At 51.0% G+C, this 18,658-nt stretch overlaps 1 protein-coding gene across 3 annotated transcripts in view; it reads right to left on the reverse strand.

Annotated features, from left to right (window-relative positions):
• ST3GAL1 (ST3 beta-galactoside alpha-2,3-sialyltransferase 1) overlaps window positions 1-18,658 on the reverse strand; it is an 87,932-nt gene that overhangs the window by 58,553 nt on the left and 10,721 nt on the right. Inside the window, exon 1 of one of the 3 annotated variants that reach the window (XM_073794783.1) lies at window positions 12,984-13,411. The exons of the other annotated variants lie outside the window; for them this stretch is intronic. The gene's annotated coding sequence lies outside the window, so the exon portion shown is untranslated. Of the gene's footprint in view, window positions 1-12,983; window positions 13,412-18,658 lie in introns of those variants that run through there. 3 annotated transcript variants of the gene reach the window in all.

An 18,658-nucleotide genomic window follows, 5' to 3' on the forward strand; every position in this document is an offset into this window, starting at 1 on the left:
TTTTCAGCAGAAGCATGAGCCCCCTGCAGCAGAGGCACCGTCCCTGACAGCTCTGCTCACCACAGTCTCCAACAAGAGGACATTCATGTTCGGCATCAAAAGCCTAAACAAGTACTCAGCTTCCACCCTGGAGTCCCCTTCTAGGGATCTATTCCCGGAAATGGCTCAATGTGTGGACAGAGTTTTGTGCCCAAAGAGGTTTATCATCGTGTTATTTTTTTTTTCTTCCAGTCTTATTGAGATGGAATTGACATAGAGCACTGTATAAGTTTAAGGTGTACAGCATCATGGTTTGACTTGCATACATCATGAAATGATTATAAGTTTCGTGAACATCCATCCTCTCACGCAGATACAAAATTAAAGAAACAGAAATCATTTTGTGATGAGAACTCAGGATTTAGTCTCTTAACAATTTTTATATATAACATACAGCAGTGTTAATTATATTAACCGTGTTGTACGTTCCATCCCTAGTACTTATTTATCTTATAACCGGAAGTTTGTACCTTTTGACCACCTACATCCAATTCTCCCTCCCTCACCTTCCCCTCTGGTAACCACAAATCTCATCTCTTTTTTATGGGTTTGTTTGTATGTTTGACTATTTTTGAAATGTAATTGACCTACGGCACTATGTTAGTTCCCGGTGCACAACCTAGTGATTTTTTTCCATATATTTCAAATGATCACCACAGTAAGTCTAGTTATGATATGTCACCATGCAAAGATATTCTATCGTTACTGACTGTATTCCCCACACTGAATATTTCATACCTGTGACTCATTCATTTTGCAGCTGGAAGTTTCTACCTCTTACTCTCCCTCACCTCTTTCTTTCCTCTCTTCCCCTCCTTCTCCTGTGGCAGCCACCTGTTCGTTCTCTGTATCTATAACTCTGTTTCTGTTTTGCTATATTTGTTCGTTTGTTTTGTTTTCTAGATTCCACATATATGTGAAACCATACAGTATTTGTCTTTCTCTGTCTGACTCATTTCATTTAAATAATACCCTCTAAGTATTATTGTAAATGGCAAGATTTCATTCTTTTTTTATGGCCGAGTAATATCCCATTGTGTGTGTGTATATATATATATATACATACCACATCTTCTTTATCTTTATCATGTTATTTATTTATTTATATATATAAATATTTATATATATAATATATATATTATTTTATATATATAATATATATAATTATATATATATTATTATATATATTTATATATATATTTATTATTTTTATTTATTTATTTATATAAATAAATAAAATATCACATTATTTTATATATAGATATACACCACATCTTCTTTATCTTTATCATGTTATTTTATTTATTTATTTTTTTGTGGTACGCAGGCCTCTCACTGTTGTGGCCTCTCCCGTTGCGGAGCACAGGCTCCGGACGCGCAGGCCCAGAGGCCATGGCTCACGGGCCCAGCCGCTCCGCAGCATGTGGGATCTTCCCAGACCGGGGCACGAACCCGTGTCTCCTGCATCGGCAGGCGGACTCCCAACCACTGCGCCACCAGGGAAGCCCCATCATGTTATCTTTAATAGTAAAATGCCACAGAGCTCCAACACGCTCCACCGTAAGGAAATTACTAAGTGCATCATGGTACGAGCGAGTATCTGTTATACCGTGAAAAAGTCTGCATCTTTAATAATGCTCATGCAGAATTTGAACAGGAGAAAACATCTGCTATACCGTTAAATTGTTAAAAGACAAAGGAAACAGTATCAGAATCAGAATGACAGTTTTAACAATAGAGGAACCGAAAAACATACAGTGAAAGGAAATTCTCTAAAATACTAAGATAGGCACTTTCTGGGAGAAGTGGTTCTGTAGGATTTTTTATCTTCACACTCTTCTCTCTTTTCAGCATTTTCTTCAGTGATCATGGCTACTTTTATGATCGTGAAATAAAACTACCAACACTCACCAACCCTAAAAAATGGTGGTACCTTCAAAACGTTCTCTAGCCACCCGACGCGCAGCACCAGGACCTTTACCTAGCAATCTCCCAAGGCTGTATTTAATGAGAAAGCCTCCTAGGATTTGGGATTTCATTTCCAGAAGCTCAGACGCAAAGAAGAGAAGGAGAAATAGAAAGCAATATAGGATGTCAGCAAGGGTGTGTCAGAATGCAGAGCCAGCCAGGGTGGACCTGGCTCCCAGGAAAGAGGGCTTGGGAACACTGTCCCTGGATTCAGAGGCTCCCTAGGGCCCCGCCCAGCCCCCACTCCCCTCTCCAACCCCAGCTAAAAGCCTGTAGGGACTGCCTCAGTTTCACCCTGGAGCACAGAGAGGTCCTTCCTCGCCTTTCAAAGCACCGTCCCTGGCTCAATATGGGCGAAGCTCCTTGCACTATCCTTGTGGGAATGTATTACAGTGTCATGTATTATACGCCACAGCAGAAGGTCTGAGGCTCAGAGAGGTCAACCGAGTTGCCCGAGGCCACACAGCTGGTAAGAGACAAAGCAAGGCATGGGACTCAGGCTTCTGTTCTGACCCCCGGAGGACTTTACCCCACACCACAGCTGGCCCAGGAGCCCAGCAATGGCATCTGGAAGCCTGGGTTCAAATCCCAGCAGAGTGGCTCAGCCTCTGTGGGAGTCTTGCTAGCTAACCCCTAGGAGCCCAAGTTCCATCCATGAACGGGAAACAAATCTAATACGGACCCTAGGGGTCAAATGCTAAGCCGCTGGTACCCTGTAAGCACATAATCAATACTATTATTGTTGTTGTCACTTTTGTCCTCCCTGGAGTTAGGTCCCTCTCTGGCCTCCTGGTGTGCCCCAGCGCACTGCCCCCCTCCTTCCACCCTCCCAGGCCGAGGAAAGGGCCTTCCCAGCTCCATCCCCAGACCAGCGTGGAGAACGTGCTGGGCAAACGAGCAATGGAGTAAAGAGACCGAGACCGGGACAGAATCACGAGAGGAGGGTCAGCTCTGCTGAGACATTTGCGGAGCATTTCCAAACTCTGCTTTTTGGCTTCACGTGGCTGCTTTCTGGCCAACTGTGCTCAATTCGTGTCTAATTCCAAACAGATGGGTCTGTGCCCCGCCCTCACCCTGCTCAGTCTCTCCCCACCTCCTCCACGGGCCTCCCACCTTCGGACCAGACCAGAGGGGTGCTGCCCGGCCTCCTGGGGAGGGTGGGGCACAGCCCTTCCTGGGGGTGTTGCTCAGTCCTCCGAACACCACAGAGGCGGAGACTGAGAGGTCCAGGCCCACATAAGCCAAAGGATAGACTGGCCCGCCCTGCCCCTGGGCACGCCTCTGTCACAGCACATGTCACACGGCAACAACCACGCCTGTGCGCAGCTGTTGCTCCCTCCACGCTGAGAGGCAGGAACACCTAGTGGTTAAGCACATAGACTCTGGGGCCAAGTGGCCTGAGTCTGAATCTGGCTCTGCCAACTCTTTGCTGGGCACCCCTGGGCAAGTCTCTTAACCTCTCTGTGCCTTTTTCTCCTTTCTCTGTAAAGCAGAGACTGTGATGTTAAAACTAGCACCTACCTCAACGGGGCACTGCAAGGATGGATCGGGAGCTTATGTAAAGACTGAGAAGAGTCATGCCATCGACGGAGACCAGCCATGTTTCCCGCTCTGTGTCAAATGCACAGTCAACTCTCATGGGATTCCCAGGAATTCCCTAAGGTCTGCACTGGGGTCAGTGCTCTTCCAGGGTAATATTTATGACTGGTAAAAAATGTATATATGTTTTTAAGGAAGGTTGAGCAAGTTATTATCACCCTAAATTTTCAAATGAAAATCTGAAATGCAGAGAGGTTAAGAACTTGTCCAAGGTCACCCAGCCTGTAAGTGGTAGAACCAGGACACAAACCCAGGCAGTGTTCCCAGGACAGAGCTTTAACCACCAGGCAACACTGCCACCTCCAGCTGACATCACCGTTTCGCAGTTCTCCCAAAGGTAGCCTTGCACTGGAAGGCAGGCCTGGACCCTAGGCAGCCTACATTTTGACAAGCTCCTAAGCTGAAGATTCTCCCACCTTTGCAGACCTGACAACTCCCCAGCCCTGGGCGTCAGAGACCCTCACCTTCTGCCGTTTCCTCTTCCATCACTCATTCCCCAGCCAGTATCCAGGGTCTGGGTTCCTACAGATTGTTCTAGATCAAGAGGAAGGAAGCTAGAAAGAGCTGATGAAGACTTCAAGGCTCCCCAAACATTCAGAGCCAGCAAATCCATGCAGAGGCTTCAGTAAAGGGTTGTCTAATCACCGTTTGCTTCAACCAGCTAATATCTTTCTTTTCATCCAGACATCTGTCTCCACAGAAAAAAGACATCCACCGAGGGGCCAGGGGCCTAATTGCTGTGGGTTCCTGAGATACAATTACGTGTCAGAGAGAAACAGAGCGAATACTGGGACTTTCGGGCAACACAGAAACCACTGTAAAACCTTGCAATTACGGGGCAAAAATAAAAAAGTGAGCTGCCCCGGCCCCTGGGGTAGAAATAGCCCAGCGTGGTTTCCTGATTTGCAATACTGCCCAAGATGAGGTCAGAGCGTCCAAGAGGAATCATGGCACGAAGTTCTGCAGCTGAGCGCAGTGGGAGGGGTGCCCGCAGTTCCCTGGTGCAGAGGGGGTGGGGGAACTGCAGGGAGTGAATGAGGAAGGGGGGACCGGAGGCCATGCTTGCTGAAGGCTGTGGGCTCTGTGATGGCTGGACACTCAGATACATCAGTGTACTTGGTTCTCAGAACAACTCAGCCAAGTGGGGCCTGTAGCCCCAGTTGCCAGATGAGAAACCAGAGGGTCAGAGATTTGCCCCAGCCCATCAGAGTACTGATTCTTGAGCCCAGATCTGGCTGATTCCGGGCCCAGAAACCCATCCATGTTAACGAAGGTGTGCATCTGTATTGCCACCTCCTGGAGAAGGGGCTGCTTTTTAACAAAGGGCAAGGTGAGAGGCTAGATTACTCTGGGTGGGAGGAGAGAGCTCGCCTCTGTTTTTTCTGCAGGTCCCAGGCCAAAGGAGGGGTTTGGGCTTGTGGATAAAACACATTGGACTGGAAACCGAAACCCTGCTTCAAATCTTGCCTCCACTACCAATGCTGTGTGATCTTGGGGGCAGACTACTTCAGCTCTCTGTGCAACGGTGTCCCAGCTGGAGCAAGGGCGTTGGGGTGGTGGGTGGGTCTGATCCACTCTGGCTCCCTCAAGCTCTCTGTCCTTCCTACTGCCTGTCAGCTTGGCATGGAGGTTATGAGCTAAGGTTCTGTGGCAGATTGCTGGGTTCAAGTCCCAGCTTCGCCCCCATGTGGTGTAACCCCTGTGACACATCAGGATCATAACATCCCCAGCATAGGCAGTTATGACAATTAAATAACGTGAGTGAATCGTACTTGGAGCATACAAGGCGCTGCCTAAGTGCATGTCGGGACTCAAGCCAAGGCCACGCAGAGCCCGGGACCATCCCCGTGCAGGAAGGGGACAGCTTGCCTCCAGATGGGTCTCACACCTCAATGCCTCCTTTTCAGGGACTAACAGCAGACAGGAGGTTCCAAGTACCCCCAGCCCGCTCTCAGCTCTGTGGTTAAGGCCGGGTGGTTTAGAAGTCTGTGGGCTACGGCCAGGAAGGAAGCATTCCTAGGATGTCGGGAGTCTGGAGGGCTGAGCGGAATCCTCCCAGGGCCACCTCGAGCAGATAGCACCCATCCTCACCGCATTAAAGTCAGTGCAGAAACGGTGCACCTGGAGGAGGGGATTTGCTTTCCTGCCCAGGGGCCCCAGAGTCCACGCCCAGCCCCTCCTCAGCATTGGTGCTGGCAGGGAAGAGGCAGGGTCCAGCCCAGATTGCTAGGCTCAGGACCTGCAGGAACGTCATTCCGTCACTCACTGACTGGTCCCACGTGCCAGCGGCCAGCCCTGTGTCAGGCACGTGCCAGTCCCTGAGGGTGCGGTGCTGAGTGCAGACACTCTCTGCTCAGGGAGAGCCCCTGTCCAGCGAGGGGCACGCAAGGCATTAGCAAACAATGCATACATGTGCTAGTCAAGCTGTTTTCCTCTACAGCCAAGGCTAAGACCAGGATTCAGCGAATGACCACCCGTGGGCCCAATCTGGCCGGCCGCCTGTTCGGGCAAATGCAGTTTTCTTGGGACACAACGACGCCTGTTCATTTATGTATTGCCTGTGGCTGCTTTTGCGCTGCCATGGGAGATCAGAGCAGACACAACACAGACGATCTGGCCCACAAAAACGCAAATATTTACTATCTCCGGCCGTTTACAGAAAGAGTTCACTACCCCTGTTCTAGACCGCAAGGGCTCCGACGGCAGGGCCACGTGAATCCTTCTGGCACATCAGAGCCTCTTCGTCCATTGTAGGGAGATGAAAACAGCCACCAAGATGGGGAAGGGCCGGCGCTAAAGGGGAGGGGTCAACAGGGACAGTTTCCTGAGGAGGTGGCCCTTTCGTTGAGGTAGTAATGGCCGGCAGGTGACCTGCTGGGTGGAGAAATAGGGCAAGCACACTCCTGGCAGAGGGATAGCCTTGCAAGGACACATGGTCACTGTAGGTACTGAGCGAGTAGATGGGCGCATGCAGGGTGAGGGTGCGCAGAAGCACTGCACAGCCAGGCGTTGAAGGCTCCGGGGGCAAACCTTGTAGCGGTGGGTACTCATCCCCAGCTCTCTCCAGCCACAGCAAAGATGACACACATGCCATTCCTTGCCTTGTGGAATTTAGCATCTAGTGGGGGAATGTGACCGGCAAATGCCACGCAGAATGTGCTGAGTGCCTGGGAGGGGCACGAGAGAATTTGAGCAGGTTCTGATGAAGGACAGAGGTCAGTCCGTTTGGGGACAAGATGAAAAGGGTCCTACAGGAGAGCTGGAATTTGAGAAAGGCCCTAGGGTCTCTTACAGGCTGGGGGTGGTGCTCCTGAACAAGGGTTAGAGGTCATAAAACCCAGGCCCAGCTGCAGCCCACCTGGCAGGTAGAATATTGAAAGACCCAGCTAATGGGTCTTAATCTGGCAGGCGGATTAATTTCCGTCTGAGGTTGAGGACGCGAGGCTAGGGGCCAACGTGGGCTGTCACGGGAGCCCGGAGGAGGGGCTCCAGGCCCAGGCAGGGGTTCGGGGCTGGTTTCCCAGAGGAGGGGGGAGGCTGAATAATTGGAGGAGCATAGGGAATTGGCCACAGGAAATCACTGAAGTCCATCAGGACACACAGGGTCACCCTTGGAGACAAGTATCACCCAAAGGTCAAGGCGGCCCCTACAATCGGCCCTCCCCTTTCCCCCCTGACCACCCACCGGCACCTCACTCACTCTGCAGGGCCGGTCGGATTCGCCAGGCGCACTCCTCCCAGTCTGGGGCTTGGCCATGGCTGTCCCCCCAGCTGCCCACCTGGATCAGGTCCTCACTGCCTCTAGGTCTCTGCTCACCTTTCTGCTCTCAGTGTGGCCAGCCCAACACCTCCACCGGCAGCACTCCCAAGTCCTGTCCTAGCTTCTCGCTCTCTCTCACAGCACTTCCCATCTTCCTACAGAGCCCTGGATCCACCTGCTCACCTGGTCATTTATCAGAAGTCATCCCCACCGAGACGTACATTTCAGTCAGTTGACTGAGGCAGCCTCAGCTTTCTGCACCCTGCCTGAAACAAGGGGGCATCCAATCGATATTTGTTAGTAGAATCAATGAATAAAGCGGGCGCAAGAGAAGGACCCAGCGCTTTATTAAGAGACCCCCGTCCCCCCGCCCTGCCAATTCCTTCTTCACACGCTCAAAAGCTGCGGCTGGATAATCCACACCGACCTTTTATCGTTTTTTTCTTTTTGAACCGATGTGTATTTTCAAAGCCTAAGGGAATGCATATGCCTCTGTAAAGCTCACACTGAGAGCTTCCAGACAAAAAGCATTTCAGGAAAACACTCCCAGTGTGAGCCACCACGCCACCGACAGAGCATCCCGTGAGCCGTCAGGAGCAGCCTGGGGTTTCCGGGGAATCCCTGGGGCCAGGCACGGGGGGCTCCTGCTTTGATTCCTGCCCCAGCGGCAAGATGTCCTCAATCAGGGGCTAAACGAAGACAGTCACTTCACCAGCAAAGGGAGGGAAAATGAGGAGGGCAGTTGGGAGCTGTCACCAAGCCCTTCATCGGGGCTCCAGGGAGCACGAGCTGGGACAGACACGCGGCCCCTGCACCCCACAGCTGAGCTCTCGTTGGGGTCCCGCCGTGATGGTCATGCTCTACGAGGCACCATGTGACTGTCCCTCAGTGAGCCCACCGGCGTGAGGGGACAGAAATGCCGCCTTAAGATGTGGCTCGGGCTTCCCTGGTGGCGCAGTGGTTGAGAGTCCGCCTGCCGATGCAGGGGACGCGGGTTCGTGCCCTGGTCCGGGAAGATCCCACATGCCGCGGAGCGGCTGGGCCCGTGAGCCGTGGCCGCTGAGCCTGCACGTCCGGAGCCTGTGCTCCGCGAGGGGAGAGGCCACAACAGTGAGCGGCCCGCGTACCGCAAAAAAAAAAAAAAAAAGATGTGGCTCTGTTTAAGATTCAGATTCTTAGCAATGAAGTGAAATGGGTAACTTCTGCTGTAGTGACTTAAAATTGTTTCTTATTGGCTTCAGTATATATATAGTATATGTACAGAGTATGATATGTATACATACACATATGCACATACATAGTGTATATATAGTATGACGTGTATACATATACATGCATATAGCGTACGTATAGAACATATGTATACACATATGCGTACACATATAGCATGTATGTGCATATGTATGGATGGATACATAGCATTTAGTAAGTACCAGGCACTGTTCTCTAAGAGCGTCATGCCTATCAGCTCATTTAATTCTCATAATAACCCTGAGAAATAGGTACTATTATCCCATTTTATAGGGGATGGAAGTGAAGCACAGAAAAGCTACGTATCTTGCCTAAGGTCACCCAACTGGATGCAGATGAGCCTGAGATGTGGCCTCTCCTCACCCCACAGCAGCCTGCTTGCAAAGCCATACTTTTAACCTTGTACTTGTGCTTTGTAAATTATGTACCAGGGACCCCAGGGGGTCAATAAGCCCTTCCAGGGAGTCCATGGCAGCAAAACCATTTTCGTAGTGATAATAAGACATCATTAGCTTTTTCAGTCTCACTCTCTTGGGCTTTTGCTCAAGGGCACCGAACCAATAAAAGGGTGAAAAACTGTGGTAGAGATTAATGATTAAATTGGAACAGAGCACAAGATTGCTGACACTGGAATGGCAAACATTTTGTTTAGAAACTAGTTAATTATTGAGTTTACCTGCCTTCTTTTTGTGGGTTTTTCCCCAAAATACTGAGAAATTAGAAGGCTTAGAGCTGTTGCCTTGGTAACAGTACTGGACAATACTGACATCTTAAAATGATGTTGGTACCACTGTCCAATAAATGAATATTCACATTGTTTGTGGAATTTTGCATTAACTCACTGTATGAGAACCGCCAAGCTTATTTAGCAGGATGTGGGTGAATACACGTGACTCTATTCCTAGGATAGGGATACGGCTCTGCCTGAGACATGACCTCCCCTCCTCCCACAGCAGCCTGCTTGCAAAGCCATATTCTTGTACTTGTGCATTGTAAATTATGTTCCAGGGACCCCAGGGGGTCAATAAGCCCTTCCAGGGAGTCCATGATATCAAATCGATTTTCATAGTGATAATAAGACATCATTTGCTTTTTCAGTCTCAGGGGTTTCCCAGAGGCAAGTGGCGTGGGATTTCACCGCAGGCCGAGGCAACAGCTGACTGAGGACCCAACTGACTTCCTTTAAGACAGACATGGAGGAGATCTGTAAGACAACACTACTTTTCTCACTAATTTTCTTTTTTGTTTGGGAAAGTAGCTGGTTTTCATCACACTTATGTTACCATGTGATGGACTTATTATCTTTTTTTTGTTGTTTTTTTATATGTATTTAGATTTATTACAACTTCTGGATAATTTGAACCTTTTTCATCGACCCTCTCTGTTGTGTTTTTTTTTGGGGGGGGCTGCATTGGGTCTTTGTTGCTGTGTGCAGGCTTTCTCTAGTTGCGGCGAGCAGGGGCTACTCTCCATTGCAGTCCGGGTTTCTCATTGCGGTGGATTCTCTTGTTGCAGAGCACAGGCTCTAGGCACGCGGACTTCAGTAGTTGTGGCACGCGGGCTCAGTAGTTGTGGTGCATGGGCTTAGTTGCTCCGTGGCATGTGGGATCTTCCCGGACCAGGGCTCGAACTCGTGTCCCCTGCACTGGCAGGCAGATTATTAACCACCGCACCAGCAGGGAAGTCCCTGTCGTTATTTTTAAAGTAATAAGTATGTAAAGAATTTCTCAATTTTAATAACACAATACACGTTAAAAGGTATAAGACACAAAAGCTATTTGGGACCATCAGTAATGTTTAAGAGTGTAAAGAGACCTTGAAAATAAAAAAGTTTAAGAACTGCTGCTACGCTACTCGATACCAAATCTCCCTTGGGTTTTTGGGGGTTTTTTTTTGTTTGTTTGTTTTTGGCTGTGCCGTGCAGGCATGATCCTAGTTCCCCAATCAGGGATTGAACCTGCGCCCCCTGCAGTGGAAGCGCAGAGCCCTAACCACTGGACCGCCAGGGAAGTCCTCCCTTGGGGTTTTTGAAGAGGGCATCTTGGCAATTTGGAGAAGACTATTCTTGCTGCCCAGGGAAGGACTGGCCATGTTGCAAGATGTATAGCATCCCTGACTGCTATCTACCTAACGCCAGAAGACTCCACAGGTGCTGTGACAGCCAACATGCCTCTCCCTATGTGTGTGAGTGCATGTGAGTGTCTGTGTGTGTGTGTATTGGGGAGCTGGGTGGACACTGGACCCAGCTGAGAGCACATGCGCTTGCCCTCACAAGATCCCACTGCTGCTGCCTCTGGCCTTTGCACTGGTTTTTCTCCCAGTCCCAGCAGAAAGTCTCTTCCAGTTCCTGTCCCCCGTCTGACTTCCCCTCTTTGTTCCATGACAAAGTCACAATAGGTAATAGGTGGCACGGACCTCTTTCCTGGGAATTCATCCCAAGGACATAGTCCAAATGAAGGAAAATGCTAAAAGCAGGAAGATGTTCAGTGCAGCGTTGTTTACAATAATGATGATGATGATGATGATCTACGCTGACACACATCACACAGAAATATGCAGTCACAGAAGCAGGTAAGTCACGTGGTACTGCTACTTCTTGGGTCACTACACAGCCACACAGTATGACAGTTGTTCAGGACAACTCCAGAAACACTCGCTGAGTGCCACCTCCTGGGCTGGGGTACCGGAGACTCAGTGGGGAAGGAGATGGCCCCTGCCCTCAAGGAGATCCCACTTAAGCGACTGTCCACATGCTGTGGCTCCCTGTGGTTGGTACAGGGAGCCAATTCCATACATTCAATGACTAGAAGGAAGAAATCCATCTCCCCTGCCCCCAAAGGCCTTGCCGTCCGTCCTTCTCTTTTTCTGATGGCCAATCCCCCAGCAATGAGGATATTTTTAGCCCCTGTGACAAAGCGTTTACATGAAGGCCATTGAGCCACATGGTGACGTGTCTCTTCCCTGCACAGTGTACAGGACATGCTGGCCAAATGGATTTCAGACTGGCTGGCTCTGGGTCCCTCCCATGTCCTTCCTCCTCTTTCTCCTGGTCCAGGTCCAAAAGGGCAGTGGGCTATCCTGGCAGGACATGCTTGCTTAACTTAGGCGGAGGCAGGCAGATCTATAAATAGCAGGTGTTCTGCAAGCAGGCAGGCCGAGCTGTGAGCAACACAGAGATGCTGGCCAGTCCCAACGTTAAAGAGCCATGAGCCTCCAGAGATGGGACCCCCCATCTCCAGTTCTCCAAAAGCTGGAGGCAGAGGAAGTGTGGCAGGCTGAGTGAGGCCCGAGGGGGGCCCAACGAGAGAGAAATGATCCCCAAGGAGGCGCAGGCCTGTGTCCAGCTCAGCAGAGAGGTCAGCTCGCTGGACATCATGTTGACCAAACCAACAGCCGGGGCTGGCTCTCTGTGGCTGAGACAAGTGGACAAACCATGCCCGCTTTCAAATGCCCATTCTTGGCCCTCAAGATGCAGAGATGCACCCGGCCCAGGTGGCTTCTCAGTAAGTCCCCACGAAGGATGAATCACACATTCCTGTTCCCCATGGAGCTCCCCGGCCAACAGGGAAAACAGACACGCACACAGGCCATGCACCACAAGCAGTGGGGTCAGTGGGATGAAAGCCAGCCACACACTCCACACACACACACACACACACACACACACACACACACACACACACACACACACACACACACACACACACACACACACACACACGGTGTTTTGGGGCACGTAGAGGGCAGAGCGGGGAAGGACTCCTGGAAGAGACAATGCTGGAATTGAGTTTTGAAGGAGAGAAGATTGAAGCAGGAAAGTAAAAGAAGGGTGTTCTTAGTGGAGGAGCAGAGCAGATGCAGACCGTATAGTCCAAGTCCTGGAGACAGGAAAGTTACTTCATTAAGCGCGAACGTTACTTAGGGTGATGAGAACATAGGATGCGTCTGTATCTAAGTCCGTATCTACAGCCACACCTATGCATCTGTAGTGTAAACGCCTGGCAGTTAGCTTTTTTGATTGTAATGTAAGTGCCTGACATTAAGCTTTTAGTTGCCGAGGCATCTAATATTTGAAAGGCACCCATCTCGAATAAACATACTGCCACAGCTACACAACTAAATAAATGGCCAGGTGGCCCTACCCGTGAAGTTCCTCTTTCTAGAAAGCCCTGGGTAGCCTAGATAACTGACCTTTTGAGTGGCCTTGCTTCTCCCTTCCCACGCTTTAATTCTCGCTCTTCTGTTTTAAATCTGCCAGTAAAGAGTGACCCTGCAAAACACCAGGCCCCCGACCTAAGCCCCAGTAAAGGCAGAAGCCCAGGTCTGTGCACACCTCCACCTCCCTGCGTGGCCCGGGCCAACAAACCTTGGGTTTCTTTCGAAGTTCCCTGATGGTCTTTGCCGAGGTACATCTTGCAATCGTAAGAACCACGAGAACCAGAAAGCAGTGAGAAGGCCAGGGACGTGGGCGGGGTTTCCGGTGGTGGTGGCCTTGTCTGTCCTGCTATGGAATTTGGACTAGGTCCCGAGGCCATAAGGGAAATGGTCACTGCAGGCTGGAAGGGCACAACTGGATACCCTTCAGGAACAAAGGCTATTGTAAATGCCCAAATGCTTATCAACTGGACCTGATTAGAACAGAAATTAATCTTTTGAGGATGACTCAGTCTATGGGTTTGGCTCCTAAAAGGACGCAGTAAACTTCCATGCATTGGGTGGATGCCCTCTTCCTGTGACCCTAGTGTCGTCAAGGCCTCCAGGCCTGTTCGCAGCAGCTACCCCTGGGATGTCCATCCTTTCACGGAAGAGATGTCTTTGCTGTAGCTGGACACCTTTCCCTCCTACCCTCACAGCTCACCCACGTCCCACCAGTGCGGCTCAGCTCTAATGTAATAATAATAATAACACGGCTGTAACTTATCCAGCATTGGCTATGGGCCAGGCACCGTGCCCAGCTCTTAGAATCATCGTCTCATTTAATTCTCACAACCCCTCGTAGGTGGGGTACTGTGATTGTCTCCTTTCTTACAGACCAGGAATCTGAGCCACAGAGTAGCAAAATGCCTGCCCGAGAGCTGGAGAGGGACAGACGCCGGTGCCTGCCAGGGGGATCCCACTCCAGGGCCTTGAACTTGCTACAGCTTGCATGTCCCCGTGGGGTCCATCTCCCCTGGTGGGTGGGACTGGCCCCATTTATCAAGAGAACAAAGTTCAGCAGGTTAAGGACGCAGAGCTGGCCATCGCAGAGCTGTCCCGAAGCTTCTTCTTTGGACTCCAGGGCCCTGGCTTCCTCCCTTCCAGCCCGGCTGTCCACCGGGGCTGGATCTTTGAACGTCCAGGGAGGAGGGCACTCCCTGCAGCTGTCAGGAGCCTGACCTTTTCTAGAAGATGGTAATGATGTGAGGGATGCCTGCTGACAGCTGTGAAGAGCCACTCTGAAGTCCAGGGGGTCTGTGGGTCCCTGGTTCATTTCACAAATGAGGCAACAGGTGTTGGACGGGGCTGGATCTGGGGCCGGGGGCCAATCAGGGCCTCGAGAAGGTACGCGTAGGGCAACAAAGAGGGAGAAAGCACAGACAGACTGTGCAATCAGAAGCTGGACCAAAAGTAATCAACAGGAGAGCAGAAGCCATGCTTGAGTTTGTCACCACCATATTCCCAGTACCAGGAGCATGACAGGGTCTCAGTTAAAACCTATTGAATGGATGCATGAACGAAATGAGCCATTATAACCGCCGTCCAGGCGAGGGTACAAAGGCTGAGAGGGCGTTCAAGCACTGCTAACACTGTTGACAGTGTTATTTCTTATGTATCCCACCTTCACACCTAATCAAAGCATTTCAGCATGCTGGTAAGAACTCTTTGTACGGATCAAACACTTATCAGCCCATTCTACAGGTGTACTATAGCCACTCTCCCATGCTGGCCCCTCCGGATGTTTCCAGAATGTTGCTAGAAAAGAGTTAAACAGCGAGGACCCTGGAGAGGCAATTCATCAAGGGCACGGAGCCCTGGAGGCAGGCTAGGTAGCTTGAAAGCCTGGCTCCTCCACTTATTAGCTGTGCATCTGTGAGTGAGGTACCTGACCACTCTGTGCCTTGGTTCCATCATCAGTAAAACAGGGAGAATGTCAGCAGCTGGCATGCAGAGTGGCTGTAGGGTTAAAGGTGTCAATATTGGGGGCTGTCAGGAGAGTGTATGAGCCCCGGTGAGCCCTGTGTAAAGTGCTCACAGCCACTCCACCAGCACTTACGCTCCTGAAGGCCAGGCGATTCCACAGAACACTGTCCCGGAAGTGGGATCACAAGGTCAGCCTGCAGAACTTTAAGGAAAACACCTTTGAAAATCGCAGCAGCGCTAAGAGAAAAAGTGTCTTTAGCCCAAGAACAAGGGTTCGGGGGACCCAGAAGGTGAGGCTGCCTTACCACCAGAACTCCAGAATTCCCACTGCCAGCCTTTCTGCCAAGCGTTCATCCAGCCTCGCAGGAAACAAACCCTCGCACCCTCTCACCTCTCCCAGAGGAGGCCTGGGCCAGGCCAAGGAAGGGTAAGCACCAGGGGCCCTCCGTGGCTCCCCATTAATCTAGGGCTTGCATTTTAAATTCCTAAACTTGTATTTTTCTTCTTAAAGAGAACTCCCAAATTGTATTAGCTTCAGGCATCACAGAACTCGGAACTGCATCTCGACGTACCACTGATTTGTTAATCCGTCTGTTTCTCCCATTAAATTATTAACATCTTGAAGACATAGCCCTTACCTTATTCTGTCACACCTCCAGTGTCGGCACAGTGCCGGGCACCTAGGTGTGTTTGCTGAGTGAATGAATGAATGAATGAGGGGATGAGAAGGAAAACACTGGGTGAACTGAAATCTGTTAATTTCACTCATTCCACTTGGATTCCGCGAACTGAAATCTGTTAATTTCACACATTCCACTTGGATTCCCTCCTCAGAATCGCCCAGAACGGGTTAATCCTTTTTCACCTGACAGCCTCTCAGATATTCAAAGATGGCTCCTCTCTTTCAGGAAAACAACCCTCCTGTAACTAGTGCTCTTTTCTTAAAGGTTATCAGCAACAGAAATTCCACCAGGCTTTCCACTGCTGTCCATTTTCATATCTAAAGACTGCCAAGCTGTGCTCTTATCTACGCAGAATGCCTTGGCCTGCGGTCTGTCTGTGGTCCAGCTGATAACATTTATTTGGGGGGAGGAAATGCTTGAGTTCTGAGGGAGAGAGCCCACGCATGTGACTCTTCAGGCCGGAAAGGACGCACTGGAGAAGACAGGCCTGGCTCTGCAGGGGGCAGGCCACAGCCCCTGGAGGAGAGTAAATGAGTCCTCTGCCTGTGCTGTGATCGGCAGCCCCTGCTCTCCCCACCCTCACCGTCTGTTCTCTCCTATCAGCAGTGGGACGTGGTTCCATAAACATCCCCTCAGAGTGAGCTTCCTGGACCACCACACCTACACTGTGATCTCCCCCTGCTGGCCCCCCCATCCTGCTATTTTTTCCTGCTCACGGCCAATCCCTTCCCTTCCCCGCTGTTTGCTAGGATGTGAACTCCCTGGGTCTTTGTCTGCCTAGAACAGTGCCTGGCACATAAGAGATCTCAGAGATATTTGTTGACGCACAAATGACACTAGCATTTACCCACCACACATTCTGCATACGCTCTGCTGGGTGCTGGGGCTACAAACATGTTCACGTTAACGCCTCTGTGCGTAAGTCCGTTGCCCGGGGAAAACCCCACTGCAAGAGAGGAAATGCCCTCTCCCCAGTTCCGTAATCACACCCTCAACCTGATCAAGGTCTCTGCAAGCATTGGACAGCGGTCACATGCCACCCCCTACAGAAACACACACACACAACAGCCATCGCACACAGATGCACATTTCCACCACACGCATCTCTGCACACCCTGTTGTACGTTACGTGATTCCATCAGTGATGCAGACCGTAAGCACAGCTCCCTGGGTGTGAAGGAGGTAGCCGTCCACACACGTATTTTGCCTTTCTTGCTGCTGGAGGGCCAGAGACCCCAGGTCCAGGTCTGTGGGGACAAACGCTCCCCTACCTTTTGCTGTTTTTTTTGTTCTGGGACAGGACTGTCTCCCACGGCCATCTGATCAAATGTCACCCCGCAGACAGGCACTCTCTGCAAGCTTGCCCTGTTCACTAGCTGCAACACTCTGTACCAGTTAATGAGGTTTTCAGAATCTTGGTTCCTCCTCTGAACCTGGGCCAGTGGGATTTTTTTTTTTTTTAAAGCATTGACTAATTTAATCCTCACATCCACGGTGGCATTGGTACTTTTGCTTTAAATTAATTTATTTATTTTTGCTGTGTTGGGTCTTCGTTTCTGTGCAAGGGCTTTCTCTAGTTGTGGCAAGTGGGGGCCACTCTTCATCGCGGTGCGCAGGCCTCTCACTATCACGGCCTCTCTTGTCGCGGAGCACAGGCTCCAGACGCGCAGGCTCGGTAGTTGTGGCTCACGGGCCTAGCTGCTCCGCAGCATGTGGGATCCTCCCAGACCAGGGCTCGAACCTGTGTCCCCTGCATTAGCAGGCAGATTCTCAACCACTGCGCCACCAGGGAAGCCCGCCAGTGGGATTTTGTGAGCAGTAATGGCAAGGAAAGGGTCTGGAACAGGACCCGATCCACGGTTAAATAAATGTGGTGGGTGGTGGAATTGACAGCGGGTCAGGGTGACTCTTCATCGTCACTTAGACAGATATGAATTTCAAGAACGTTCTAGCATCACTGTGTGCCTCGTCTGGCGAAATCTCCTTCTGCATGCAGGAAGAGACACCTTGATCGCTCCTCAAGACTGGAGGAAGGCAGGACGGTTAGGACCCCCCAGGCGGGCACCTTGTTTTCCTCTCTTCCTCCTTCCATCAACCACACAACTGGGGAGGTGCCCCGACTCCATCTGTGGGTTGCTCCCCAGGGTCCCCCGTCCAATGGCTCTCCCACCCTCACTGCTACTGTCAGCAGCTCCCACCCATCTTCCAGCTTGAAGACCATCTGTTCTCTGGGGCTTTCTCCCCAACCCTCTCCTGCTTGAGTTATCTCAGCTCTCAGCCGGAAAGATGGGTGGTGGTGTCCCCAGAGCACTAGTGGGGAAACTGACGTGGCTTGGACACAGAAGGCACTTGCCCCAGACCTAACAAACAGTGGCCCTGACCTCCCCCTGGTCCTTGCTGATGCCTCTGCCCCCTTGGCCTCCGGGTGAGCGGTGCCCTCGTGGCCTTCCTGTGGGCTACACTGACTTTGCCGTCAGAGGAAGGACATGCTGACAGGCTGGGCAGCCTCCCCCGGGCCTCCTGATGGGCACTGTCCGTGTCTGCCACGACTGAGAAGAATCGTGATATACGCATGTGTTTGTCTTCTAGGCAACCACGGCCTAATTAAGGAGGCTTAACTATGTACTTTGGGACAAGATTTTGTGGATGAGGGGAAAGAAGGAAGGAAGAAAAAGAAAGAAGGGAGAGTGAGAGGGAGGGAAGGAAGGAAGGCAGGGAGGGAGGGAAGAATCCTGTGCTGACCGTGAAAACCCTGGGCTGGAGGACATGCTGGCATCACACAGATTCTGTCCCTGGTGGATGTGACCCGAGTGCCACCATTAAGTGTCCTATTCATAGCCCCCGAAATAGGGTTTAGTGAAGGAGCCTCTTATCTGATTCTCAGAACAATGCGAAGGGAGGGTGGGAGGAACGTGGGTGGCGTGAGGTCAGACACTGGCAGGGCGGGGGTGGCTGGAGGGGGCCGGTCCCCACCCGGGGGGCCACTTCCATGAGCCTCAGTGTCCTCAACTGTCGAAATACTGTTAACAAGAAGGACCGAAAAGCCCTGTTTAGAAGGTTACACGAGTCCAGAATGTCCAGCATTTCCTGGGCAGAAACTCAGGAAGGATACAAGGGCAGAGGGATGGCAGAATTCACAAAAGCCAACCCTGACCTGCTGAGAGGGAGGTCAGGGAGACTGGGGGTCAGGGGGTGGTCTGGGAGGCTGAGGTGTAGACACGACAGGGGTCCCTAGAGG

Source organism: Tursiops truncatus, chromosome 17 (assembly GCF_011762595.2).
Source record: "Tursiops truncatus isolate mTurTru1 chromosome 17, mTurTru1.mat.Y, whole genome shotgun sequence".
NCBI lineage: Eukaryota > Metazoa > Chordata > Mammalia > Artiodactyla > Delphinidae > Tursiops > Tursiops truncatus.